The sequence below is a fragment of the Odocoileus virginianus genome, chromosome 10 (genome assembly GCF_023699985.2).
Source record: "Odocoileus virginianus isolate 20LAN1187 ecotype Illinois chromosome 10, Ovbor_1.2, whole genome shotgun sequence".
NCBI lineage: Eukaryota > Metazoa > Chordata > Mammalia > Artiodactyla > Cervidae > Odocoileus > Odocoileus virginianus.
The window spans coordinates 55,869,753-55,897,457 of record NC_069683.1 but is presented as its reverse complement, the minus strand read 5'-3'; the positions used below and the strand labels follow the sequence as shown (position 1 = coordinate 55,897,457).

Genomic DNA, 27,705 nt, shown 5'->3' with positions numbered 1-27,705 from the left:
CTGGGCCATGAGATTCTGAGGTGGCTGTTCAGCAGTCACCACAAGGTGAAGCCGGCAGCAGTGGTGGTGGTGGTGACAGTGGTGAGTCAGAGGTAAAAATATACAGAAGTGAAGATGAGAGGGGAGGGAGTACATGAAGAGAGAAAGATCACTTTCTTTTAAAATTGCAGTTAAATTTGCAGTTAAAATTGCAGTTAATGCCTAAGTGACAACAGGTAGACTATCCCTTGGGTAGCCTAAGATAGCTATAATTATATTTTTAGAGCATCCCTCCAAAATCTCTGCAAATGGTGACTGCAAGCCATGGAATTAAAAAAGCTTGCTCCGTGGAAGAAAAGTTATGACCAACCTAGACAGCGTACTAAAAAGCAGAGACATTACTTTGTTTACCAAGTTCCATCTAGTCAAAGCTACGGTTTTTTCAGTTGTCATGTATGGATGTGAGCGTTGGCCATAAAGAAAGCTGAGCACCGAAGAATTCTTTTGAACTGAAGTGTTGAGGAAGACTCTTGACAGTCCTTTGGAATGCAAAGAGATCAAACCAGTAAGTCATAAAGGAAATCAGTCCTGAATATTCATTGGAAGGACTGATGTTGAAGCTGAAGATCCAATACTTTGGCCACCTAATGCAAAAAAACTGACTCATTGGAAAAGACCCTGATGCTTAGAAAGATTGAAGGCAGGAGAAGGGGACAACAGAGTATGAGATGGTTGGATGGCATAACTGACTGGATGGACATGAGTTTCAGCAAGCTCCAGGAGTTGCTGATGGACAGGGAAGTCTGGCATGCTGCAGTCCATGGGGTCAGAAAGAGTTGGATGTTATTGAGCAACTGAACTGAACTGAAGTATAGGATGAATTCAGGGACAAACACAATCAGTTCAGTTCAGTCACTTAGTCCTGTCCAACTCTTTGCAACCTCATAGACTGCAGCACACTAGGCTCCCTCTCCATCACCAACTCCCAAAGCTTGCTCAAACTCATGTCCATCGAGTTAGTGATGCCATCCAACCATCTCATCCCCTGTTGTTCCCTTCTCTCCCGCCTTCAATCTTTCCCAGCAAAAGGGTCTTTTCAATGAATCAGCTCTTCGCATCAGTTGGCCAAAGTACTGGAGTTTCAGCCTCAACATCAGTCGTTCCAATGAATATTCAGGGCTGATTTCCTTTAGGATGGACTGGTTGGATCTCCTGGCAGTTGAAGAGACTCTCAAGAGTCTTCTCCAACACCACAGTTCAAAAGCATCCATTCTTCAGCACTCAGATCTCTTTATATTTAACTCTCGCATCCATACATGACTCCTGGAGAAACCATAGCTTTGACTAGACAGACCTTTTTTGGCAAAGCAATGTCTCTGTTTCTTAGTATGCTGTCTATATTGGTCACGGTTTTTCCATCAAGGATCAAGTGTCTTTTAATTTCATGGCTATAGTGACCATCTACAGTGATTTTAGAGCCCAAAAAGATAAGTCTCTCACTGTTTCCATTGTTTCCCCATCTATTTACCAAGAAGTGATGGGACTAGATGTCATGAACTTAGTTTTCTGAATATTGAACATTTCACTCTCCTCTTTCACTTTCATCAAGAGGCTCTTTAGTTCTTCTTCACCTTCTGCCATAACGGTGGTGTCATCTGCATATCTGAGGTTATTGATATTTCTCCTAGCAAACTTGATTCCAGCTTGTGCTTTATCCACCCTGGCATTTCTCATGATGTACTCTGCATATAAGGTAAATAAACAGGGTGACAATATACATCCTTGATGTACTCCTTTCCCAATTTGTAACCAGTCCATTGCTCTGTATCGAATTCTAACTGTTGCTTCTTGACCTGCATACAGGTTTCTCAGGAGGCAAGTAAGGTGGTCTGCTATTCCCGTCTCTTGAAGAGTTTTCCAATTTGTTTTGATCTACACAGTCAAAGGCTTTGGTGTAGTCAATAAAGTAGAAGTAAAATTTTTTTTCCATTTATTTTTATTAGTTGGAAGCTAATTACTTTAAAACATTGCAGTGGTTTTTGTCATACATTGAAATGAATTAGCCATGGATTTACATGTATTCCCCATCCCGGTCCCCCCTCCCACCTCCCTCTCCACCCGATCCCTCTGAGTCTTCCCAGTGCACCAGGCCCGAGCACTTGTCTCGTGCATCCAACCTGGGCTGGTGATCTGTTTCACTCTAGATAATATACATGTTTCAATGCTGTTCTCTTGAAACATCCCACCCTCACCTTCTCCCACAGAGTCCAAAAGTCTGTTCTATACATCTGAGTCTCTTTTTCTGTTTTGCATATAGGGTTATCATTACCATCTTTCTAAATTCCATATATATGTGTTAGTATACTGTATTGGTCTTTATCTTTCTGGCTTACTTCACTCTGTATAATGGGCTCCGGTTTCATCCATCTCATTAGAACTGATTCAAATGAATTCTTTTTAATGGCTGAGTAATATTCCATGGTGTATATGTACCACAGCTTCCTTATCCATTCGTCTGCTGATGGGCATCTAGGTTGCTTCCATGTCCTGGCTATTATAAATAGTGCTGCGATGAACATTGGCGAGCACGTGTCTCTTTCAGATCTGGTTTCCTCGGTGTGTATGCCCAGAAGTGGGATTGCTGGGTCATATGGCAGTTCTATTTCCAGTTTTTTAAGAAATCTCCACACTGTTCTCCATAGTGGCTGTACTAGTTTGCATTCCCACCAACAGTGTAAGAGGGTTCCCTTTTCTCCACACCCTCTCCAGCATTTATTGCTTGTAGACTTTTGGATAGCAGCCATCCTGACTGGCGTGTAATGGTACCTCATTGTGGTTTTGATTTGCATTTCTCTGATAATGAGTGATGTTGAGCATCTTTTCATGTGTTTTTTAGCCATCCATCTGTCTTCCTTGGAGAAATGTCTGTTGAGTTCTTTGGCCCATTTTTTGATTGGGTCATTTATTTTTCTGGAGTTGAGCTGGAGGAGTTGCTTGTATATTTTTGAGATTAATCCTTTGTCTGTTGCTTCATTTGCTATTATTTTCTCCCAATCTGAGGGCTGTCTTTTCACCTTGCTTATAGTTTCCTTTGTTGTGCAAAAGCTTTTAAGTTTCATTAGGTCCCATTTGTTTATTTTTGCTTTTGTTTCTAAAATTCTGGGATGTGGGTCATAGAGGATCCTGCTGTGATTTATGTCGGAGAGTGTTTTGCCTATGTTCTCCTCTAGGAGTTTTATAGTTTCTGGGCTTACATTTAGATCTTTCATCCATTTTGAGTTTATTTTTGTGTATGGTGTTAGACAGTGTTCTAGTTTCATTCTTTTACAGGTGGTTGACCAGTTTTCCCAGCACCACTTGTTAAAGAGGTTGTCTTTTTTCCATTGTATATCCTTGCCTCCTTTGTTGAAGATAAGGTGACCATAGGTTCGTGGATTTATCTCTGGGCTTTCTATTCTGTTCCATTGATCTATATTTCTGTCTTTGTGCCAGTACCATACTGTCTTGCTGACTGTGGCTTTGTAGTATAGTCTGAAGTCAGGCAGGTTGATTCCTCCAGCTCCATTCTTCTTTCTCAAGGTTACGTTGGCTATTCGAGGTTTTTTGTATTTCCATACAAATTGTGAAATTATTTGTTCTAGTTCTGTCAAAAATGTAAATTTTTTTAAAACTCTCTTGCTTTTTCTATAATTCAATGGATGTTGGCAATATGATCTGTGGTTCCTCTGCCTTTCCTAAATCCAGTTTGAACATCTGGAAATTCATAGTTCACATACTGTTGAAGCCTGATTTGGAGAATTTTGAACTTTAATTTGCTTGTGTGTGAGGTGAGTGCAATTGTGCAGTAGTTTGAACATTCTTTGGCATTGCCTTTCTTTGGGACTGGAATGAAAACTGACCTTTTCCAGTCTTGTGGCTACTGCTGAGTTTTCCAAATTTGCTGATACATTGAATGCAGTACTTTCACAGCAACAAGTTTTAGGATTTGAAATAGCTCAACCAGAATTCCTTCGCCTCCACTAGCTTTGTTCATAGTGATGCTTCCTAAGGCCCAGTCAATATCACAGTATTCCAAGTCTATGCCCCAATCAGTAATCCGGAAGAAGCTGAAGTGGAATGGTTCTATGAAGACCTATAAGACATTCTAGAACTAACACCAAAGAAAGATATCTTTTTCATCATAGGGGACTGGAATGCAAAAGTAGGAAGTCAAAAGATACCTGGAGTAACAGCAAATTTGGCCTTGGAGTATAAAATGAAGCAGGGCAAAGGCTAACAGAGTTACACCAAGATAACACACTGGTTCATAGCAAACACTCTCTTCCAGCAACACAAGAGACGACTCTACACATGAACATCATGAGATGGCCAATACAGATTGTGACTATATTCTTTGCAGTTGATGATGTAGAAGCTCTATACAATGTCAGCAAAAACAAGACCGGGAGCTGACTGTGGCTCAGATCATGAACTCCTTATTGCAAACTTCAGACTTAAATTGAAGAAAGTAGGGAAAACCACTAGACTTTTTAGGTACGATCTTTATCAAATCCCTTACGATTATACAGTGGAAGTGACAAATAGATACAAGCACAGTATTTCACCTATTTTTGGCAAGTATTGGAGCTGGTATTCAAATCTAACTTAACATCACCTAACCTTGAGTTTGATCTCAATTTCCCCTACCTGTGTACTCAACCTCCTCAGTCCTTGCTATGTTTATTGGATTCCATGCCCCACCTGGCAGACTCTTATTTGCACTGCACCCCTTTTCCCCATGCCTGCCTTCCCCAAGGGGAAGATCCATTTCTCTAGGTTCTGTCCTTCTTATGTTGTTCTGAATAAATAACCATCCTATGGACTAAAGCATCTTTCACAAAGAAAGGTGGTGTGCTGGTTATAGCAAAGGGCATGGTTCACATCTTGGACCAGTAAATGAATTTGTCAAAGGGTAACTGTGGAATAGGTCAACACTTGCTTTTTTTAAAAGAAGGCTCATAAATCAGTGAGACCTTGGTACCCAAGAGTGGAAGAGAACACTCATGAAGATTTTTAAAAAGTCAGAAAGGGAAGCCAAGCAAACTTACTTACAAAATCTTACTGATATGATCATTTTTCTGGCAGAGACTGGTTATTTTCTCTCTCTTCTGTGTGTGTGTGTGTGTGTGAGAGAGAGAGAGAGAGAGAGAGAGAGAGAGAGAGGCAGGTATACTTTGAATATGCGAGGGGCAGTGTAGCATGTAACAGATTAGGGTTAAAGTAGGAGATTTAAGCCCCATAGAAGGGGGTTAGCAGGATCTTGAGGAATACAGAGCTTCAGATATTTTGTTCTATGGGCAATTTCTTGTGAGGTTGTCCAGTCCAGTTTTCAAGTGACCTTAATTCTAACTTCTCTCAGCAATTTCTATTCATAACAGTGCAAGCCTGTTTAGAGTTCCTGCATGAACCTGTTAGGACTTTTTTCCAGGGCTCTCTGCTTGATGTAGATCCCAGTATGTTTGCTGTATACAGAATAATTATCAAAAGGTATTGGCTTTTGTCAATCCAATTGTGGCTTCTGTATAATGCTGACAAGTCCCAGATTTGTCTGGTATTTCTGTCTGAAGCTGTTAGACACCTGACCAATTGTCTCTTTCATGCGCATAGTTAAATGACCTGAATTTTCATGTCATTTTTATCCCCGGGACAGTGAAATGTTATAGATCAATTTTAGACATTTGGTGCAAAAGTCTCCTCTAGATATTAGTTTATAAATGTACTATTTAGTTTTAAAAAATACAACTCAGCCACCTTCAAATTAGAGAACCTTGAAATTACTGTGTCAAAATGCTCCCATTTGTGAAAGCAATTTCCACCAATATCAAGTTTCTTTTCTTGTCATTTTTGTAATATTGTCCAATTAAGAACAACGTGAAACAAGAAGTGTCCAGAGATGCTGATTCTCATTTTCATCAGTCACAAAGGTCAGTGCTCATTTCATTTAATTCCCCTTCTCTGGTCTGAAAACTAATGCTGCTCTGCAATTGAGCAATTGTGTTATACAAATGCAGTGCCTTGGCCACAAAAATCTAAAATGATTGATGGTGAATTTCACATTAATTTTTAAAGTACTTTGGTTGCTCTAAGTTATTATAACATTACGTCAAGTCATCATTTTTGAGATAGACATTATCCTTCTAATTTCCCATGATTCTTTAATGTATCGATCAACTGACTTGTTGGTTCATTTTAGAAAATTACTAGGCAGAACAGAGGCATTTCACAATTAAGTCTCTGTCAGTTTTACTTCATATTGCTATAAATGGTCAAACTTGTCCCTCCTTCTGAATCTGACTGGATGCAGGTACATTGAGAGATGCTCATATTGTCTGCCTGAATAGGAGTGGAATGGTGAAAAAAGCAACTGCAAAAGCATTCAAGTGTTTTCTTGAAAGACTTTGCACAAAACAATCACACTGCACAGCTTTATAATGTCAAAAACTAAGGAAAAACAGCAGGAATCTTATTAAAATGTAGGCCACTATTTCTTATTTAAATGAACTTGGACTCAGAAAAATCCTGAGAAACAATCTCCACCCATGGATATGACGGTGACAATAGCCACTGCATTTTCAGTGGACATGTACTTAGAAGCCTGCGTGTAATCTCATCATTACCCCAAAGTTGGAATTAAGGCCAGTAAGGCCAGGGTCACACAGCTAGCTAATTCTAGATCCAGGTCAAAACATGATGAAGAGCAAATGACCAATTCCAACATCAAAAAGCACTTGATTCACTTCCCAACTTGCCACTTATTAGTTTTATAGCATCTAATAATTATCTGACCTCCTTTAACATGCTCTGTAGTTTTCAATTATTATGAGGAGCTTATGTGAAACATCTGGCTCACAGGAGGGGCTTAACATGTCATTTCTCTTTATTTTCATAGCTCTCCTATGTGCCATAGGAAAGATATAAAAAGAACATCCTTAATTTTTCTTAGCTAAAAATCTTACATTTCTGTTTCAACTTTCTATCTCTATCCTACTTTATATTCCTGTTCAATTCAGTTCAGTTCAGTCACTCAGTCATGTCCCACTTTTTGCGACCCCATGAATTGCAGCACGCCAGGCCTCCCTGTCCATCACTAACTCCCAGAGTTTACTCAAACTCATGCCCATCGAGTTGGTGATGCTATCCAGCCATCTCATCCTCTGTCGTTCCCTTCTCCTCCTACCCACAATCCCTCCCAGCATCAGGGTCTTTTCCAAGGAGTCAACTCTTCACATGAGGTGACCGAAGTATTGAAGTTTCAGCTTCAGTATCAGTCCTTCCAATGAACACCCAGGACTGATCTCCTTTAGGATGGACTGGTCGGATCTCCTTGCAGTCCAAGGGACTCTCAAGAGTTTTCTCCAACACCACAGTTAAAAAGCATCAATTCTTCGAGCACTCACCTTTCTTCACAGTCCAACTCTCACATCCATACATGATCACTGGAAAAACCATAGCCTTGGCCAGGCGGACCTTTGTTGGCAAAGTAATGTCTCTGCTTTTTAATATGCTATCTAGGTTGGTCATAACTTTCCTTCCAAGGAATAAGCGTCTTTTAATTTCATGGCTGCAATCACCATCTGCAGTGATTTTTGAGCCCCCCAAAAATAAAGTCTGACACTGTTTCCACTGTTTCTCCATCTATTTCCCATGATATTCCTGTTCAAAGAAGCTGTATCAAGCATGAAAATGTTAGTGTGTTGGTCGCTTAGTTGTGCCCAACTCTTTGCAACTCCATGAACTGTAGCCCTGGAATTCTCCAGGCAAGAATATTGGAGTGAGTAACCATTCTTTTCTCCAGAGGATCTTCCCAACCCATGTATCAAACCTGGGTCTTCTGCATTGCAGGCAGATTCTTTACCATCTGAGTCACCAGGAAAATCTAAATAAAATTAATTAATTATAGCTCAAACAATTATTTTCTCAGGAACTATTCTATTAAATTTTAAACCCACCAGAAGAAGAAGGTAGTGTTACTTCCTGGAGGGCACTGTGAATGGATACCACTTCCCTTCTCCTAGTCCCTCCTGATGCCCCTGAGATAAAACAAGCCTGAGAACTGAGGCAGCAGAGACAGGGACTAGAAGTTTCAAGAGTTTGGGGAAATCTCTGGGTAAGATGCTTTAAACTCTAGGTGGCTAACAGTTGCTAGGTGGGGATGGACAATGTAAGCATAATGTTGTCACCTTTAACAAGAAAAGATAAGACTAGAGGGTAGCAATGTTGAAAGTATAGAGATTAAACAGGGTCTAGGAACCTGACTCTGAGAGAGAGAAAAAAAATTATCCATTCCTAGGGCAGAGGCCAAAGAGCTAGCAAATGACCCGCAAGTACAGCCACATAGATTCAAAGTCCTAAGGGATGGCATGAGATCCAACAAGAAAGAATTTGTTCCTTGAAAAATCAAAAGGGCCTTGAAGGAAGTAACTCAGCCTGGAATCAGAAGACTGAAGTTCCTTAAATTCAGGGACCAGTTATCATTTATTTTTGTATCTTCAGACCTGCCACAATATGGTTGTTTAGTCATTAACTTGTATACAACATTTTGCGACCCCACAGACTTCAGCACACCAGACTGCTCTGTCCATCACCGTCTCCCAGGGTTTGCTCAAATTCATGTCCATTGAGTCAGTGATGCTATCCAACCATCGCATCCTCTGATGCACCCTTCTCCTTTTGTCTTCAATCTTTCCAAGCTTCAAGGTGTTTTCCAATGAGTCAACTCTTCTTATCAGATGGCCAAAGTATCAGACCTTTAGCTTCAGCTTAAGTCCTTCCAATGAATATTCAGGGTTGATTTCCTTTAGGTTTGACTGGTTTGATCTGCTTATACTCCAGGAAACTCGTTAGAGTCCTCCAACACCACAATTCGAAAGCATCAATTCTTCAGCACTCAGAGTTTTGCATGGTCCAACTCGCATATCTGTACATGACTACTGGGAAAAAAACATAGTTTGACTATATGGACCTTTGTTGGCAACGTGATGTCTGCTTTTTAATACAGTGTTTAGGTTTGAGGGCTTCCCTGGTGGGTCAGACAGTAAAGAATCTGCCTACAATGCAGGAGACCTGGATTTGATCTCTGGGTAAGGAAGATCCCCTGGAGAAGGGAATGGCAACCCACTCCAGTATTATTGCCTGGGAAATCCCAAGGACAGAGGAGCCTGGTCACAGTCAGACATGACTGAATTACTTACACTTTCACTTTCGTTAGATTTGTCATAGCTTTTCTTCCAGGGAGCAAGTGACTTTTAATTTCCTGGCTTCAGTCACCATCTGCAGTGAAGTGAAGCCCAAGGAAAGATAATCTGTCATGCTTCCAACTTTTCCCCTTCTAAGTGCTGTGAACTTATGTGATCAGATCCCATGATCTTAGGTTTTTGAATGTTGAGTTTTAAATCAGCTTTTTCACTCTCATCTTTCACCTTCATCAAGATGCTCTTTAGTTCCTCTTCTATTTCTGTCATTAGAGTGGTGTCATCTGCATATCTGAGGTTATCGATATTTCTCCCAGCAATCTTGATTCCAGCTTATGATTTATCCAGCCCAGCATTTTGAATTGGAGAAGGCAGTGGCAACCCACTCCAGTACTCTTACCTGGAAAATTCCATGGGCAGAGGAGCCTGGTAGGCTGCAGTCCATGGGGTCACAAAGAAGTGGACACGACTGAGTGACTTCACTTTCACTTTTCACTTTCATGCATTGGAGAAGAAAATGGCGACCCACTCCAGTGTTCTTGCCTGGAGAATCTTAGGGATGACGGAGCCTGGTGGGCTGCCATCTATGGGGTTGCAGAGAGTCAGACATGACTGAAGCACCTTAGCAGCAGCAGCAGCATTTTGAATGATATACTGTGCATATAAGTTTAATAAGCAGAGTGACAATATACAGCCTTGATGTACTCCTTTCCCAATTTTGAACCAGTCAGTTGTTCCATGTCCAGTTCTAACTGTTGCTTCTTGACATGCATACAGGTTTCTCAGGAGACAGGTAAAGTCTGATATTCCCATCTCTTCAAGAATTTTGAACAGTTAGTTGTGATCCACACAGTCAAAGCCCTTAACATAGTCAACAAAGCAGATGTTTTTCTGGAATTTCCTTGCTTTCCCTATGATGCAATGAATGCTGGCAATTTGATCTCTGGTTTTTTTGCCTTTTCTAAATCCAGCTTGCACATCTGGAAGTTCTCAGTTCTCATACTGCTGAAGCCTAGTTTGAAGGATTTTGAGAATTACCTTGATAGCATGTGAAATGAGTGAAATTGTGCAGTAGTTTGAACATTCTTTGGCATTGCCCTTCCTTGAATTGGAATGAAAACTGACCTCCAGCCTGTGGCCACTGCTGAGTTTTCCAAATTTACTGGCATATTGAGTGCAGCACTTTAGCAGCAGCACCTTTTAAGATTTTAAATAGCTCAACTGGAATTTCATCACCTCCACTAGCTTTGTTTGTATTAATAGTAATGCTTTCTAAGGCCCACGTGACTTCTCACTCCAGGATGTCCAGCTCAAAGTGAATGACACAGCATCATGGTTATCCAGGGCATTAAGACCTTTTTTGTATTATTCTTCTACATATTCTTGCCACCTCTTCTCGCCACCTCTTCTCAATCTCTTTTGCTCCTGTTAGATTCTTACAGTTTCTGTCCTTTATCATGCCCATCCTTGCATAATATGTTCCCTTGATATCTCTGATTTTCTTGAAGAGATCCCTAGTCTTTTCCATTCCATTGCTTTTCCCTATTTCTCTGCATCATTCATTTAAGAAACCCTTCTTCTCTCTCCTTGCTATGTTCTGGAACTCTGCATTCAGTTGGGTCCCTTTTTCCCTTGCCTTTCACTTCTCTTCTTTCCTCAGCTATTTGTAAAGCATCCTCAGACAACCACTTTACTTTTTTCATTTTTTTCCTTAGGATAGTTTAGGGTCACTGCCTCCTGTACAGTGTTTCGAACTTCTGCCCATAGTTCTTCAAGCGCTCTGTCTACTAGATCTAAACTCTTGAATCTGTTCATTAAAGGAATTTGATTTAGGTCATACTTGAGTGGCCCAGTGGTTTTCCCCACTTTCTTCAATTTAAGCCTGAATATTGCAATAAGAGCTCATGATCTGAGCCACAGTCAGCTCCAGGTCTTGTTTTTGCTGACATTTGTATAGAGTTTCTACATCATCAGCTGCTAAGAATATAGTCAATCTGTACTGACCATCTCATGATGTCCATGTGTAGAGTCATCTCTTGTGTGGCTAGAAGAGAGTGTTTGCTTTGAACCAGTGTGTTATCTTGGCAAAACTCTGTTAGCCTTTGCCCTGCTTCATTTTAAATTCCAAGGCTAAACTTGCCTGTTACTACAGGTATCTCTTGACTTCCTACTTTTGCATTCCAATTCACTATAATGAAAAGGGTATCTTTTTTCGGTGTTAGTTCTAGTAGGTCTTATAGACCTTCATAGAACTGGTCAACTTCAGATCTCTGGCATTAGTGGTTGGGACATAGACTTGGATTACTGTGATGTTGAATGGTTTGCCTTGGAAATGAGCCCAGATCATTCTGTCATTTTTGAAATTGCACCTAAGTACTGCATTTTCAGATTCTTTTGTTGACTATGAGGGCTACTCCATTTCTTCTAGGGATTCTTGCCCATAGTAGTAGATATAATGGTTATCCAAACTAAATTTGTCCATTCCTGTCCATTTTATTTTACTGACTTTTAAGGTATCGATGTTCACTCTTGCCTTCTCCTTCTTGGTAATGTCCAATTTCCCTTGATTCGGGGACCTAACATTCCAGGTTCCTATGCATTATCATTCTTTACAGCATTGAACTTTTACTACCAGACATCCACAGCTGAGCATCATTTCTTCTTTGGCCCAGCTACTTCATTCTTTCTGTAGCTACTAGTAATTGCCCTCCACTCTTCTCCAGTAGCATACTGGATACCTTCTGACCTGTGGGGATGCTCTTCCACTTTCATATCTTTTTGCTTTTTCTTCCTGTGCATGGGGCTCTTGCAGCAAGAATACTGGAGTGGTTTATCACTCCTTCCTTTGGTGGACCACTATGACCCATCCATCTCAGGTGGCCCTGCACAGTATGGCTCATTGCTTCATTGAGTTACACAATCCCCTTTGTCATGACAGGCTGTGATCTATGAAGGGGACCAGTCGCTATATATTTTTGTATCTTCAGATCTGCCACAAAATAGCAATTCAATAATTGTTTGTTAAATGGATGAATGAATGAAAAAACAGCTCTGAGATTAGTACCTATGGACTGTGTGTGTGTCTGTGTGTGTGTAAGTGTGCACGTAGGGAGAAGAAATGGGCATTGTTTACAAGGTCTGGAAAGATCCTTATGCTCTGGGTCAAACCAAGCAAATAACATGTTTGCTAAAAAATACTTACATCCTACAGTCAAATTGCTTGGACAATTAACCCATGTTTGTGCTGGACTTCAGGTAACAAAATGGCCAATTTCCACTCTGAGCAGCCAACTTTATTTCCAGTCCTTGATAAGCCTTTATTTCCAGTCCTTGATAGGTCTGCACTCCCTCTCAGACCCATCCATCATGCCCACACCTCAGCTTTTTATAGAATGTTTCAAACTAGAGCTGATCCTTCTGGGATTCGGTTGATTCTCTATCTCATCTGGCCTGACTCCAGGGACCACCTATCCAACATTTCTAGTGCACATGGCACATTGTGAAACAGACAGACGAGCCTTAAGTAATTGACAGATGTCAGCCTTTGGCTCAGGAACTGTCCCATATTCACCACCCCTTACTCCACACCCTGTGAGTCTACATCAGCACTCCTCCCGTGGGCTTCCCGATCATGCTGGCTCCTCACTTTGGCTCCTTTTGCAATTGGCTCTGTTAAATCTCATTGCCAGCTTTAGAACTGCCTAAACATCCCAGACTTTGGCCCCATCAGGACCCTGCTTCTCGAATCTCTTGTTGGTTTCAGCATTAAAATTTTGCCTTACTTCTCAATCTTTTCCCCTTACCACCAACCTGGATAATAATTTAGCTAGTTCTACTGAGCTCATGTCAGTGACACAGCATCCCAAGACAAGTACATGTCTAATTCAGGGCTTGTGTTCTCTATGCCTTGAAATATTCATGTAGATTACATCTTTTCAGATTCATCTTGATTAAATGCAATCATATAGATTATGTCATTTAAAGTTTCTACTCAAAGGACATCTCCTCAAAGAAGCCTTCCTTAGCAGACTTTTAAAAATAGCATTCCCTTTCCTCACACTCTGTCTCCTTACTCTATTTTCTTCATAGATTCATCCTGACCTGTAAATATGGGATATATATGTTTCCTTCTTTCTTGTTTATCATAAAGACTAGAGAATAAGTTCTGTGAGGGCAGCAACTTTGTCCATTTGGCTTATCATCGTATCCCTGGCACCTGGAAGAGTTTGTCACATAATAAACATCAAATAACTATTTGTTTAATAAATTAATAACTGCTGTAAAGTCCATACAGAAGTGATCCATGATTATTCAACTGGAGAAGAAAATCAGTAGGTTCACTGACCTGATCTGATGCTAGTCAGAGTAGATGAGGTGGTTATACAACTTTAAGACAGTTAACATCAAGCATGTATAGGATACAGTAGGTTATTTTAAATTATTTTTATAAATAAACATTAGAAAATGTCTTGCTAGCCTTTTTCCCAATTCACCCTTCCTCAGTCGCAAAACCTTGGTGACAAGATTAATTAAATCAGTTCTTCTCTACCACTTACCTGGCATAAATCATCTTTTGCTACAGGCAAGTAGAAATCTGGCTGCTTTCCAGGAGGCATTAAACATGATTTTGGTTCACATGTTCAAACAAGTATCATAAACATACATACTTACTGTATGGAATATCAAGATTTATAGTTTCTTTGAGTCAATATTGATTTCCACTTTCCTTGAATTTAATTTCTTTTCTTTGTTTCATGTATTTTGGGAGTTGTCTTATCAGTCACCAACCCCTGCTTTCATTAAGAATTATGGATCTGTCTTCCCATGGCTCCTAGAAGTTATAAGGGAATGCATCCTATTAGGGAGGATGCTCCCCTCGACGGAAGCCCTGGCCTGGCACAGGCACATAGGAAGGCTCATGGAGGCCCACACACAGACACACAAATTCTTCTTCTTTGGAGGCAGTTATTTCCTTACATAAAAAGTCTTCATCTGCTCAAAAAACGTAATTCAGTTAACTATTGTATTCGGAGAACAGCAGCAAATTGATATACATTATAAATTGTAGATTTAGGACATAATATCAGGCAAGTTTTCCAACATGTAAACAACCAACAAATCTATAAATTGAGACTCTGAACGTGGGTCTTTTGTGAAGAGAATCTGTCATTGATTTAAGTCAGATATGTAAAAATTAGAAGTGTCAGCATGTAAACAAAGGGCTAAATCGATTTTCTGTTCTGGCTATATAGTCTCATTTACTCACCATAATTATTTCTATCTGGGTAAAAACTTCTGACTTGAAACAACCAATTGGTTGCAGCCATCAAAAAGACAATGTGAAATTAATTGGACATCGCTCCATGAAAAATGGGAGGAAGAGGAGATCATTCAGTGAAGCATGGCATTCTAAACAACTATTCCACACATTGACTGCAGAATCTAGGATTCTAGAAGATATATACACCAAGGGAATAAAATCACAGCAACTCTTAAGAAGGGGACTCAGCATTTAGCATTCTTTTTCTGGCAAAGACACACAATAGGCTTCAAAGACTTAGAAAGAAAATATCTTACCTTTTCTTTTTTTCGGTCCACACTTTTCAAGACTTGTGAAAGAAATTTATTTTAAAAGGGTCATTTTGTTATACATTGACATGAATCAGCCATGGATACACATGTATTCCCCATCCCGATCCCCCCTCCCACCTCCCTCTCAAGAGGGAAGTAATTAGCCTCCAACTAATAAAAAAAAAAAGGGGTCATTTTCTCTTGAGAAGACATCTTACAAAGTTTTAGCAGGGGATTGGTCTAAGGAACTCATTCTGGAATGACTGACATTCATAAACAACTTATTGAAGCAATTATTCAAATTGTAAATCAACTGGAGTTAAACATTTGCGTATAGAAAAGTTAATGAGCTATGTTTCCTGCACTGTAACATTTGCAGTTTGGAATATAAAGATGCAGGAAGAATCGTAATTATATTACTTGTGAGAGTGAGTTTACAGTGTGTTAAACTGGTCCCTCTTTCTGTGGCCCATTTGGAGACTGTCCCTAAGTGATAGAATGTCACTCCCTGACTCCATACCAGAGGACGTCTGTTCTGAAGGGCAGGTGCTTTAAAACAGCTTTGCATTCCTGGGGTCATCATCTAGAGATGTTCCCTCCGGCAGGACCACCTTCTCCTCACTGAGAAGCAGGAAACACAGAATCTGGAGGTGTTTCTGATGTGATCACCTGAGATCCCCCTTCTCCATCTGCTGGGCTTTCATCAGAAAGGTGAAAATTTGTGTGTTTGTGCTATAAACTTCCACAATCCCCACTGAAGGACTGGGACTCAAGAGTGGTTGGAGCGCACCCTGCTGTGGGTCTAGAACAGAAGGCCCCTTCAGATGTGCTGTTGTTGAAACTACCCCTAGCTCTTTGGCTTCTAGAGACCTCCAGGAGGTCAGCTCTCCTTGGGGTGAAGGGCCAGACATGGGTTATAAGAGCCAGGCCCGCTGACATCCACCTCTGCACATGACTTAGACTCAGAACCCTCAGGGACCAGGCCTGAGGACACACCCCTGCAGGGCTCTCACCCCTCCCCATTCCAGATCCTGTTTCCCCCACTTCCCTTAGGTGTTTCTCAAAGAGCACCTTGTCCCAGGGCCTGTTTCTAGAGAACTTGACTTGAGATGAAACCATCCCCCGCCAGTGCCAGAGTAGACAAGAGCAGATGGCAGGGTTCAGCTGAGGAACAGTCCCTCTGGAAGAATGCCTAGACCCCCTCAGGAGAGAAGGAATTCGGCATGTGCCTGCAGTTTCCAGAGTCCCATTTGGCCACTGAAACCCAACCCCACTGGGATCCAAATGAGCAGTGGACCCAGATCTGCACTCCCACACTCTGCCTCTGACTCCTCTGAAAGGAATAAGCACAGTCAGGCTGGTAATAAAGGACTGGGGATCAGAATTTTAGATGTGCCTCTATTCTCTTGCCACAACTACGACGCTCAAAATGGCATAAAGATCAAGTAGACAAACCTACCAAATTCACAACATCCGTTGGATCATTGAAAACACAAGAGAGTTCAAAAAAAACATCTACTTCTGCTTTATTGACCATGCCAAAGCATTTGACTTTGTGGATCACAATGAACTGTGGAAAATTTTTAAGAAATGGGAATACCAGACCGCCTGACCTGACTCCTAAGAAATCTGTATAAAAGTCAAGAAACAATAGTTAGCACTGTACTCAGAATAAACAGACTGGTTCCAAATCAGGAAAGGAGTACATCAAGGCTGTATATTGTCACCCTGCTTATTTAACTTTTATGCAGAGTGCATCATGAAAAATGCTGGGCTGGATGAAGCACAATCTGGAATCAAGATTGCTGGGAGAAATATCTATAACCTCAGGTATGCAGATGACACCACCCTTATGGCAGAAAGTGAAGAAGAACTAAAGAGCCTCTTGATGAAAGTGAAAGAGGAGAGTGAAAAAGTTGGCTTAAAACTCAACATTCAGAAGACTAAGATCATGGCATCTGGTCCCATCACTTCAAGGCAAATAGATGGGGAAACAATGGAAACAGTGACAGACTTTATTTGGGGGGCTCCAAAATCACTGCAGATGGTGACTGCAGCCATGAAATTAAAAGCTGTTTGCTTCTTGGAAGGAAAGTTATGACCAACCTAGACAGCATATTAAAAAGCAGAGACATTGCCAAGAAAGGTCCATCTAGTCAAAGCTGTGGTGTTTCCAGTGGTCACGTATGGATGTGAGAGTTGGACCATAAAGAGAGCCGAGCACTGAAGAATTGATGCTTTTGAACTGTGGTGTTGGAGAAGACTCTTGAGAGTCCCTTGGACTGCAAGGAGATCCAACCAGTTCATCCTAAAGGAAATCAGTCCTGAATATTCATTGAAAGGACTGATGTTGAAGCTGAAACTCCAATACTTTGGCCACCTGATGCAAAGAACTTAACTCATTTGAAAATACCCTCTTACTTGGAAAGATTGAAGGCAAGAGGAGAAGGGGACGACAGAGGATAAAATGGTTGGATAGCATCACGAACTTAGTGGACATAAGTTTGAGTAAGCTCCAGGAGTTGGTGATAGACAGGGAAGCCTGGTTTGCTGCAGTCCATGGGGTCACAAAGAGTCAGACATGAGTGAACTGAACTGAACTGAACTGAGACAAACCTGCTATAAAGATATACTTTTTATCCAGTAGACATATAAGGCATAAAAAAATGATAATACGCATATTGATAATATATTTTCTTCTTCTTGAACTGAGAACCAGTGATCACTATAAAATACAACTTGTGATGGGAGGGATGGACCTGAATTTCCTAACTCACTCTATTGTGCATGTGTATATATGCTGGCCTGTGGCTCAGTGGCAAAGAATACGCCTGCAATGCGGGAGCTGCAGAGATGGTCAGTCCCTGGGTCAGGAAGATCACCTGGAGAAAGAAATGGTAACCCATTCCAGTAATCTTGTTTGGAAAATCCCATGGTTAGAGGAAGCTGGCACCCTACAGTCTGTGGGGTCTCTGAAGAGTCAAACATGACTCAGTGACTAAACAAACAACAAAATGTATGCTGGTCCCTAAAGCTGTGGATAAAGGCAGCATGATGTAGGGAGTGCAGCATGGATTTGGTCAAGGGCCCCTGTAAAATGTCCTGACAGCATCCTGTACTTCTCCTTCCCAGCCACATATAGCCATATAAACATCTAACTTTATCATCCTTTCTTGAGCATAAACTCCATGACAGCAAGAAATATGTCTTCTGTTTTCTTGAAATCTGTTTTACTCCCACACCCAAGTAGTATGACTCATTATCAGCACAACTTTTGATTAAGATCTCCTGTCATTAGAATTCAATGACCAAGCTGTTCAATGAACTAGCTGTGCAGCCTTGAAGAGTTACTAAGCCCCTCTGAGCCTCAGTTTCCTAATAAGTAAAATGTGGATTATAACAGTGACTATTTGTAGTAAAAATTTAATGAAATGAAGTTCATGAGGCCCTTAGCACAGTACCTGGTATATCATAAACACTCAATAAATAGTTATTATTATTTTAGTGATTCTAATTTTATTGCATCAAGACTCTATCTGCAATACTAAACAAAGAGCTCCTGTTTATAATCATAGAGTCACACAGATACGCAATTTCTTCTCCACATCCCTCCGTAACCTCTTCTTTCCCCTTCAATAATGCTTTTACCACATCACACCAAAATCTTCCCCACTTAATTTGGATGATTAATTTTTCCTTTCAAATACACTTAAATTCTCCTGAGCACTCAGCTCCAAGTTACAAGATTTGTGGAGGTCATCTGAGTGGGAGCTCTCAGTGCTATATGCGGGCACATTAGTGAGCCCAGCAGCCCCGAGGCCATCCTGGCAGTGATTTACAAGGTGCAGGGTGGAAGGCAAGGACTGTGAATCCCAGCCCAGACGTGTCCCAAGGGAACAGTGAATGGCAGCAAAGCCTGGAGCAGAGTGCGGATCTCCGACCCTGACCCTTCAGCCCGGAGCTCACCTCTGGGCAGTGTCCCCACCCCCATCCTGACCATACTCCCGGTTCATCTTCCAACCAGCCACAAAGCTCTGCTCAGGGCTACGAGGTGATTCTGTAATTCGATCAGCAGACTCAGAAGCTCCCTGTTCACCTGTGAACACGTTAATGCCAGCAGCCTCAGAATGAGCACGTTCCTGTCTCAATCCTGCTCACCAAGCCCAGTTGCCATATTTTTGGTTGTGAGCTTTTTGTTGTGACCATTGTCCTTTTCATTATCAGTAAAGATATCCTGAGAAAATCCATTAAATATTGAGCTAGAAGTCTGCTATCAATTTGGTATGCCTCAAGAATACAAACAAAGCTGAGAATGTCTAGGTTGATTTGATTATTAGTGGTCTGAAAACTTACATAATTGAGTATAGAGTTACCTAGCATAGGTGGGAGGCACTTACATAGCCATTAATTCTACATTATTCAAGATACACTTTCTGAGGCAGAACTTGGTCTTTAAAAAGTCTGTGATTGGGAATGTGCTGTACTATGGCTGTGAACGATTACAGGAGGATGAATATAATAAGTATTTAACAAAGCATACTTAGGTTTAGGTTATGATGTTTCTGTTCTTAAGAACAGAGTTCTTAGGTTATGATGTTTCTCAGTGAAGTTTTTAAGAATTTCAAGGCCCTTGGAATTTAAGTCTTCTGAAATACAAAGTAGTATATGATATGTCAGCCACTACCTAACTTTTCTTTTCATTCAGTACCTCCTATTTGGAAAACTTTTCCATGAATCAGCTTGTTTTTCCTTCACATGACTTGAAGGACTAAATAGAAACATGAAGGAACCCAAAACAATACTGACCACATATATGGAGATTTTGATGAAAAAATTTAAAACTGAGTTACTATTCTCATTTTATACCTGGAGCAAGTACAAGCAAGTAAAGTAAAGAACTCCTGATGGTCTCAAATAGAACAGTTAAATCTCAACCATTTGTACAGTGCTAAATTGTGTAATTTTGCCCTAATTATTCCTAAATTACTCAACAGTGGCCTTTTCCAAAAGGGGCATCTGTAAAGCACCAGTCCAAAATATACTCCTGCTCAACCTTACCCTAAACACTGCACAGGAAAAAAGCCCTCCTTAGTCAAATAGGTTTTGGGATTACTGTACTTTATATGCTATACTCACATATCCATAATTCATATCATAAATCAAAGATTATAATGTCCTTTAGTGAAGAAGCCTAGTTGATTTTACATTGCCCAAATTTATTCGACAAGGAAATTTTATTGAATTACACTTCTAACGCACTACAAAAGCAACTTTAGAGAAAGCACTTTTAGGGCATATGCTTGTCATTTCGGAGAAGGCGATGGCACCCCACTCCAGTACTCTTGCCTGGAAAATCCTATGGACGGAGGAGCCTGGTGGGCTACAGTCCGCGGGGTCGCTAAGAGTCGGACACGACTGAGCGACTTCACTTTCACTTTTCACTTTCATGCATTGGAGAAGGAAATGGCAACCCACTCCAGTGTTCTCGCCTGGAGAATCCCAGGGACGGGGGAGCCTGGTGGGCTGCCGTCTATGGGGTCGCACAGAGTCGGACACGACTGAAGCCACTTAGCAGCAGCAGCAGCAGCTCGTCATTTACTTAAATGTGAAACAATGCTCTCTCTCCTCAGTATTCTGGTAAACACTTGAAGAATCACTAAACCAAGTAAGATCATCAAGTGTGTATTTAATCTTTCTTTGACAGAGGGATTAAAAACTGAAGGTCTTTTTAAATTATTCAGTCTTTTGTAATGAAGGTAAAGTGTTCATATCCATGTTGTCTGCACTGACTAGAAACCATCTGCTGGGCGTGGTGGTAGCCACTTCTCACTTCCTTTCCCAGTGATATGTGGTCAAGGGTATGACTCTTGGGGTTACCCATGGTTACCATGGTTACTTCTGAGCAGGTACTACAAGATGGTCGGAACTGGCAATGCACCTGGTGCCAATCTGTGGCTCCACAGTCAACCTCAAGGACCACAAATGTCTTAGATGGTTCTTCCCTTCCAGTTATATAATTGGATCCATTGCTCATCGTCATGCTCAAAATAGAAACAGACAACGGACCATCTGTTCCACATCTCCAAGTTCTTCCTTAGCATAAAGCACTATCTCTGCTGTTCGTTGTTACCATGGTAAGGTGCACCCATGGTAACGATGAACTGTGTGACCTCAGAGCTGCCCACTTAGCTGCCTGAGTGACACTCTGACTCCATTTCCACTCCTTCGTCAGTTCTTACCCAGATTTGGGAGTAAAGATCTAGTGAAAACACTTTCTGTTGTCTGGAGGCACTTTCTTTGGGCTCATTTAATGCATTTTATGGTGCATTAAATGTGTCTGTGCGAATGGCTGGATTTGTTTTGCTCAAGTGTGAAGAATAATTAAGATCATTCTAAGTCAAATGAAGTGTTGAAACACATTGTCAAAGGACCTCAACACTGTAAATGTCTCGTTACCTCTGACACTACGTAATGAGGCCTGTAACTGTTCTCTTAATTTCCACTGAAACATTCTTTTCCTTCCACCCCACCTCTGCCTCCTTGTATGTCAAGAACTCCCCCCATTATACATACACATCTGTGATCCAGGTGTCATAAACATGCATCAGGCTGATGAGAAAGACACGTGCTTGGATGGTGATCAGCAAAGCCATGAAGCCCTTCTGCTGTCTCATCCATGGGCAAAGGTGAGGTGCAGCTGTCAAGAGAAGACTTACCTCTGTAGCAGCAAGACAAATGGCAAATGTGTCTCCTCAACCCAGGCCATGTGCATCCTCCTTCACATGGTGACAGGTGACCTGCTAGTCTGGCTAAGTTATCTTCCTCTTCCTCTGTAAGAGGATTTGCGTGATATTCAACATCAAAATTGACCCTCTCCACACAGCTGAAAACAACTGACTCTGATTTGAAAATAGTTGTCCTAAACATACATGCGTGTGTGCTCAGTCACTTCAGTCGTGTCCGACTCTTTGTGACGCTTTGGATTGTAGCCCACCAGGTTCCTCTGTCCATGGGATTCTCTAGTCAAGAACACTGGAGTGGGTTGCTATGCCTTCATCCAGGGTGTCTTCCTAACCCAGGGACTGAACTGCATCTCTTGTATTTCCTGCATTGCAGGTGGATTCTTTACTGCTGAGCCACCTGAGAAGCCCAAATATACATGAGTCAATGGTTGATGAATGGGTTTCCCAGGTGGTGCAATGGTAAAGAATTCACCTGACAATGCAGGAGACACAAGAGATGTGAGTTTGATCCCTGGGTCTGGAGGATGCCCTAGAGAAGGAAACGGCACCCCACTCCAGTATTCTTGCCTGGGGAATTCCATGGATGGAGGAAACTTGCAGACTACAGTCCATGGGGTTGCAAAGAGTTGGACATGACTGAGCACACACACACACAAGTTAATAATCACTCCCTATTTGTCAGGAACGATGTTAATGCCTTTTACAGACATTGTCTAAATTTGTCTTAACAATGATGACTTCAGAAGGTTGCTACTGTCTTACTTTATATTTGAATAACTTGAAGGAGCCTCCATAGTGGCTCAGATGGTAAAGGATCTGTGTGCCATGGAGCAGATCCACATTCAGTCTCTGAATGTGGAGAAGATCCCCTTGAGGAGGGCAAATGTGATATGGGCACTCCATATTCTTGTCTGGAGAATTCCATGAACAGAGGAGCCTGGTGGGCTACAGTCCATGGCGTCGAAAAGAGTCAGGCACAACTGAACAAATCACACTTTCACAAATTGATGATTAGAAACAGACTTACATGTTTCCCAAACCATAGAGTTTTTGATTAGGAAAGCTGAAACTCAAATCTATGTGTCTGTGACCCCACAGGCCATGTTCAAAACCTCTGGGCTGTCCGATCCTTATACAACTTGTCCTCATAGTCTATGTATTTCCAGATACTCCACTGCTCAGTTTCTATACTCAAGAATTGTGTGTTCTGTCTGTAAAAATATTTTCCTGACCTGTTATTCCCCTCACTTCTGTGGCTTCCTTACTTTCTAAAGATCTGTATCTTTTTCCAGGCTTCAGAACTTCCTGTCTGCCCCAGTTTGCTCTTGCCAACCAGACCACAATGAGTCAAATGCTAAAGTTTACATACTTTCATTTACTAAAAAGATATGCTTAAGATTTGAAAAAATACGGTACATAAGAAGCTACACACATAATATTGTGGGCCCCAGCCCACAAGTATGACTGGTAATGCTTACTTTTGTGTAGCACTTTATAGAATGGCAAAACAATTAACATAAGACTTCATTTAATTTGAATGAAGAGTTAAAGATTCAAAAAGGAAAATGGTTCTCCGCAAGAGAGCAGTCCATTTACAAACTTGCACTTGATACTTTCCCTAATCAAGAAAGCAAATATTTGCACCAACAGTAAAGTACATTGAAAATATATCCTAAAAGAATTAGTAGGCTTTTTCTTTTTTAAGTCAAAGTTGATTTTTATTCATTGATTTATTATATAGAGATATACAAATTCAAATATGTAATAAGGACAATTGGCAAATTCATTAAACCTGATGATGTTTCTAGTTCTCTTTACCCAAAGTAACCAATGTTTGAGAAAATAGCAACCTTAATTTACTGCCAATCATTAACTGCAAATACATTTGCACTTTCACAAACATGGCATGCTTGCATTTCACAAGTTTTCTGTTTTATAACCTGGAGCCAGTCTCCATTAACTTTTCTTTAACAGAATAATTAGAAAAAGCACTGGTTTAGCAAATAAGTAAATAATTGCCACTGGTTAAAAGTACTCTTTTAGGCCCAGTTGGGAGATATGCTGTTATTCTTTCCCACAGTGTACATTAACCTCCAAACAACCTTCAGTTACACCATTGGTAAACTATTTATTCTAATTGTTTATCTATATTGATATTAATGTGCATCCAAATGTCCTCTGTCAAATCCCAGATCATCCTAGCTTAGCTTTCTACAAATTGTATCAGGTTGGCATTCAGTAGGTTGCCTTCAATCCCAGCATCCCTCAGCATTCTTTCTGTTTTACTTGGTTGATTTCAAAAGATCTATGGAATTATTTCTAATGCCTCTTCTTAACCCCCTGGAAACTTTGTTGGGGTTCCTAGGGCTACCCTCAAGTTCAGTGATTGCACACTCTGAAATTTTTCTTTGATCAATGCAGTGTGAGGGGAAATAGCTTGTCACTCCAGGTTGATGTCTTAAGAGCTGGTATGCTATTTGCTGTGCATCATATGCTATACTGTGGTAGCCACAGAAGCATCTTTTGAAATATAGACCCCATCATCCCAGTACCCTAATGAGAGCAGAGGTTCCTGCCAAGTTGTGTTGGATATATAGCTCAAACACAGAATAAACCTTTCTTGTTATAAAACTAAGATTTAGGGCTGTTTGTTGCCACAACATAATATAAAATTTAATCTATCCTCATTGATATATCTCTTCAGTATCCATCTCAACTTCCATTGTCCATAATGGCCAAACAACCATTTTAATTCAACCCTATTGTCTATTCTCACCCCGACCCTCTAAAAGCCAGTATGATTCTGCCCATCTTGAGTCCTCCATACTGAAGAGCTAAAGTCCTCAAGAACTGCCTTATGCATCAACCCACCAAACTCTCATTCTCACATTATTTTCAGATGTCTTGATGTGCCGTTCCTTATCCCAAAATGCTGATTCTTAGGATGGAAGAGCCTTGACTTGAGCCCTATCCAGGTGCCCCTCATTGCTGCCAGTCCCATTGCTTGATTTTCGTAGGTTGCCACAAGTGCCTTTTGACTAGGCAGCTTAAATGACAGAAATTTGTTGTCTTAGTTCTAGAAGTCAGAAGTCCAAGATCACAGAGCTGGCAGATGTGGATCCTTCTAAAGACGGTGAGGCAGAATCTGCTCTCCTAACTTTTCATGAGTCACTGCTAATCTTTAAATTCTTTGGCTCGTAGATGCATCGCTTCATCTCTGCTTCATGTTCACATCACATCCTCCTAGCATGTTGTCTTTGGGTCCAGATGCCCCCCTTTTATAAAGACACCAGTCATGTTGGATTGGAACCCTATTCTACTCCAGTATTATTGCATTTTAACTGATTACATATTCAGTGATCCTATTTTCAAATAGTCATATTATGAGGTATTGGGGGTTAAGACATCAATATATGAATTTGGGAGGATGCTATTCAACCCATCCTACTGAGTCTTTCCTAACCCTCCTGGGAACGCATTTTCCTGAAAGACTCAGCTCTGTATCTGATAATCCTGACATCACAACCTTCCACTTCCAAAGTCACACCCTTAGCCTGCTCCCAGGTTTATATTCCTCCTTGGATCTTACATCTTGTTAAAATTAGATTATTTTATAACTTAAAGTAAAATGCCCTTTTTCATAGAATTAATTTGTTTCCTCAACATTATTTTAGTGCCTACTTTTATTCATTGGAATACATTTCCTGTTCCCTAAGAATTCACAGTTTAAATAGGGAGTAAGTTCATTTGTATACAGTTAAAAATTAGAAGAATTTTTCCACAGTTACTACTATGCAACCCTCAACAATCCCTGGAGAAGGTAATTATTTTCACTACTTTACAAGTGAGGGAAGGGAAGTCCCAGTAAAAAGTACTCAAATGTCAGTATGATGAAAAGAATCAGAAGGCACAAAAGAAAGAGTTGGAAAGTAAAAGAATACAAAGAAAAGTCAAGTCCAAGGTGGACTTTACACCAGATGGGGAAAATAGAGGGAAAAACTTAAAATATTGTCAGAAATGCAATCTCTACCCTCAAGCACTATGTTTATCAGAAAAGAAAAAAATCCTCCGTAAGACACTGGTGATATTGTGATGGTTTCCAGAAACACAGCATGGTCTGTGAAGTGAAGTGAAAGTTGCTCAGTCGTGTCTGACTCTTTGTGACCCCAGGACTATACAGTCATGGAATTCTCCAGGCCAGAGTACTGGAGTGGGTAGCCTTTCCCTGCTCCAGGGGGTCTTCCCAACCCAGGGATTGAACCCAGGTCTCCCGCATTGCAGGTGGATTCTTTACCAGCTGAGCCACAAGGGAAGCCCAAGAATTCCCGACCCAAGAATTGATCATGTTCTGGACTTGCAGTTATTTTTTCTACATACTCTGCCAATGCCACTGAGAGAAAAAGCTCCCCATTAAGAACTCTTATTTTTAGGACAGTAGTAAATCAACTGGACAATTTTTATTTTGTATGACGTTATGAACTGAATTATGCCTCTACTCCTAAATTCATACGTTTAAATCCTAACCTCCGGTATCTTAGAATGTGATTATATTTGGAGGCAGGGTCTTTACAGAGGTAATTAAGTTAAAATAAGTTATAAGTGTGGTCCCTAATCTGATATGCCTGGTATCCTTATAAAAAGAGGAAATTTGGACACAAATACATAGGAAGAGAAGGTGATATGAAGACATAGGGGAAAGACAGCCACCTACAAGCCAAGGAGAAAGACTTGGAGTTCCTTCCCTCATGGCCTGCAGAAGAAACTAATCCTGGTGACATTTTGACCTCAGATTTCCAGTTTCCGGAACCATAAGAAAATAAATTTGTTTAAGCCAACCAGTCTAGAGTACTATGTTACAGCAGCCCTAGCAAACAAATGAATGCGGTTAATTCCTTTTAATTAAAAAAAATTAATAAGGGATCAGGAGTTAAATGCAATATAACCCCCTTCTTTCATTTTTAGAAAATGTCCACTAATAAGTTCACTAGTTTGTATATCTACACAAAAGCAAAATATACGGACATGTGTGAATATGTAGTCTATAAATATACGTTTTGTCTTCTTCCAGTTTCTGGAACCCTTGGAATTTCCTAAGTGATGAGAGTCAAAAAGTGTCTTTTGTTATGTTAATAAGGTGACTTTTTGGAAACTGCTTAGGTCACCTAAGAATGAGGGGCTGTTGCCAGGGAAACCTGCCCAGTAACTAGAGGGTTGGCACATTCAACTCCACCCCCAGCCTCTAGGGAGAAGAGGGGCTGGAGACTGAGTTCAGTCACCAGTGACCAACGATGTAGTCAATCGTGTCTGTGGAAGGAAGGCTCCATAAAAACCCAAAAAGAATGAGTTGGGAGAACTTCTAGGCTAGTGAGCCACTATGCACCAATGTGCTACTACACTGGGTCACAAATTCTACAACTCCGCAAATTATACAACAAAAACTCCTGTGTTCAGGACCTCACCCTGTGAATCTCTTCATCTGGTTCATATCCTTATACCATTTGTCATAAACTGGTACTCTGAAGAGTAAACTGGTTTCCTGAGTTCAGTGAACCATTAGGAAATTAATAAAACCCAAAGAGGAGGTCTTGGAAATTTCTGATTTTATAGACAGTCAGTCAGAAGTGCAGGTAATAACCTGGACATTTGATTGATATCTGAAGTAAGGAGTAAGGGGTAACATTCTCATGGAACTGAGCCCTTAACTTGTGGGATCTGATGTGAACCTCAGGTAGACAGCTTCAGAACTGAATTGAATTGTTGGACACCTCAAGGATAGTGTTGAAGAATTGCCTGGTATGGAGGAAGAACCCACACTTCAAAAGCAGTGTCAGTTAGATTAAAATGTTGATACATTTGACACACACCTTCAAGTACATAAAAACCATTCATAAAGAGTTAACTTGTTGCTTCTTTTCTCGGAAGAGGGTTAATTTGTGCTACAGTACAATACTAAAAGGATGACAAATTGATAGTACAAAAGAAGAGTTAATACAAAAAAAGAAAGAAATTTGTGGAGACATGAGGGAAGGAAGAAATTACCTAGAAGGTAAAGGTACTTCAAAGGCCAGGAACACAAGATGGTGTCCATCATTCCAATAAATGTCCTTAGCTTCTCTATGACATGAACTAAAATAATCTTAGAAACTGGAAATAATCTGCAATATTTACATGAAAGATCAATT

The 27,705-nt window shown here is 40.7% G+C and overlaps 1 long non-coding RNA gene across 3 annotated transcripts; it reads left to right on the top strand.

Annotated features, from left to right (window-relative positions):
* Positions 1 to 27,246, top strand: LOC139037190 (uncharacterized). 3 transcript variants are annotated; one of them, XR_011490048.1, is made up of 4 exons: positions 1 to 92; positions 5,884 to 5,942; positions 21,333 to 21,466; positions 26,165 to 27,246. It is a non-coding gene; the product is annotated as an uncharacterized lncRNA (long non-coding RNA). The 3 variants fall into 3 exon arrangements; XR_011490047.1 differs by lacking the exon at positions 26,165 to 27,246 and having other exon boundaries at positions 21,333 to 25,686; XR_011490050.1 differs by lacking the exon at positions 26,165 to 27,246 and having other exon boundaries at positions 10 to 81; positions 21,333 to 25,686.
* Positions 27,247 to 27,705: the final 459 nt, after the last annotated feature.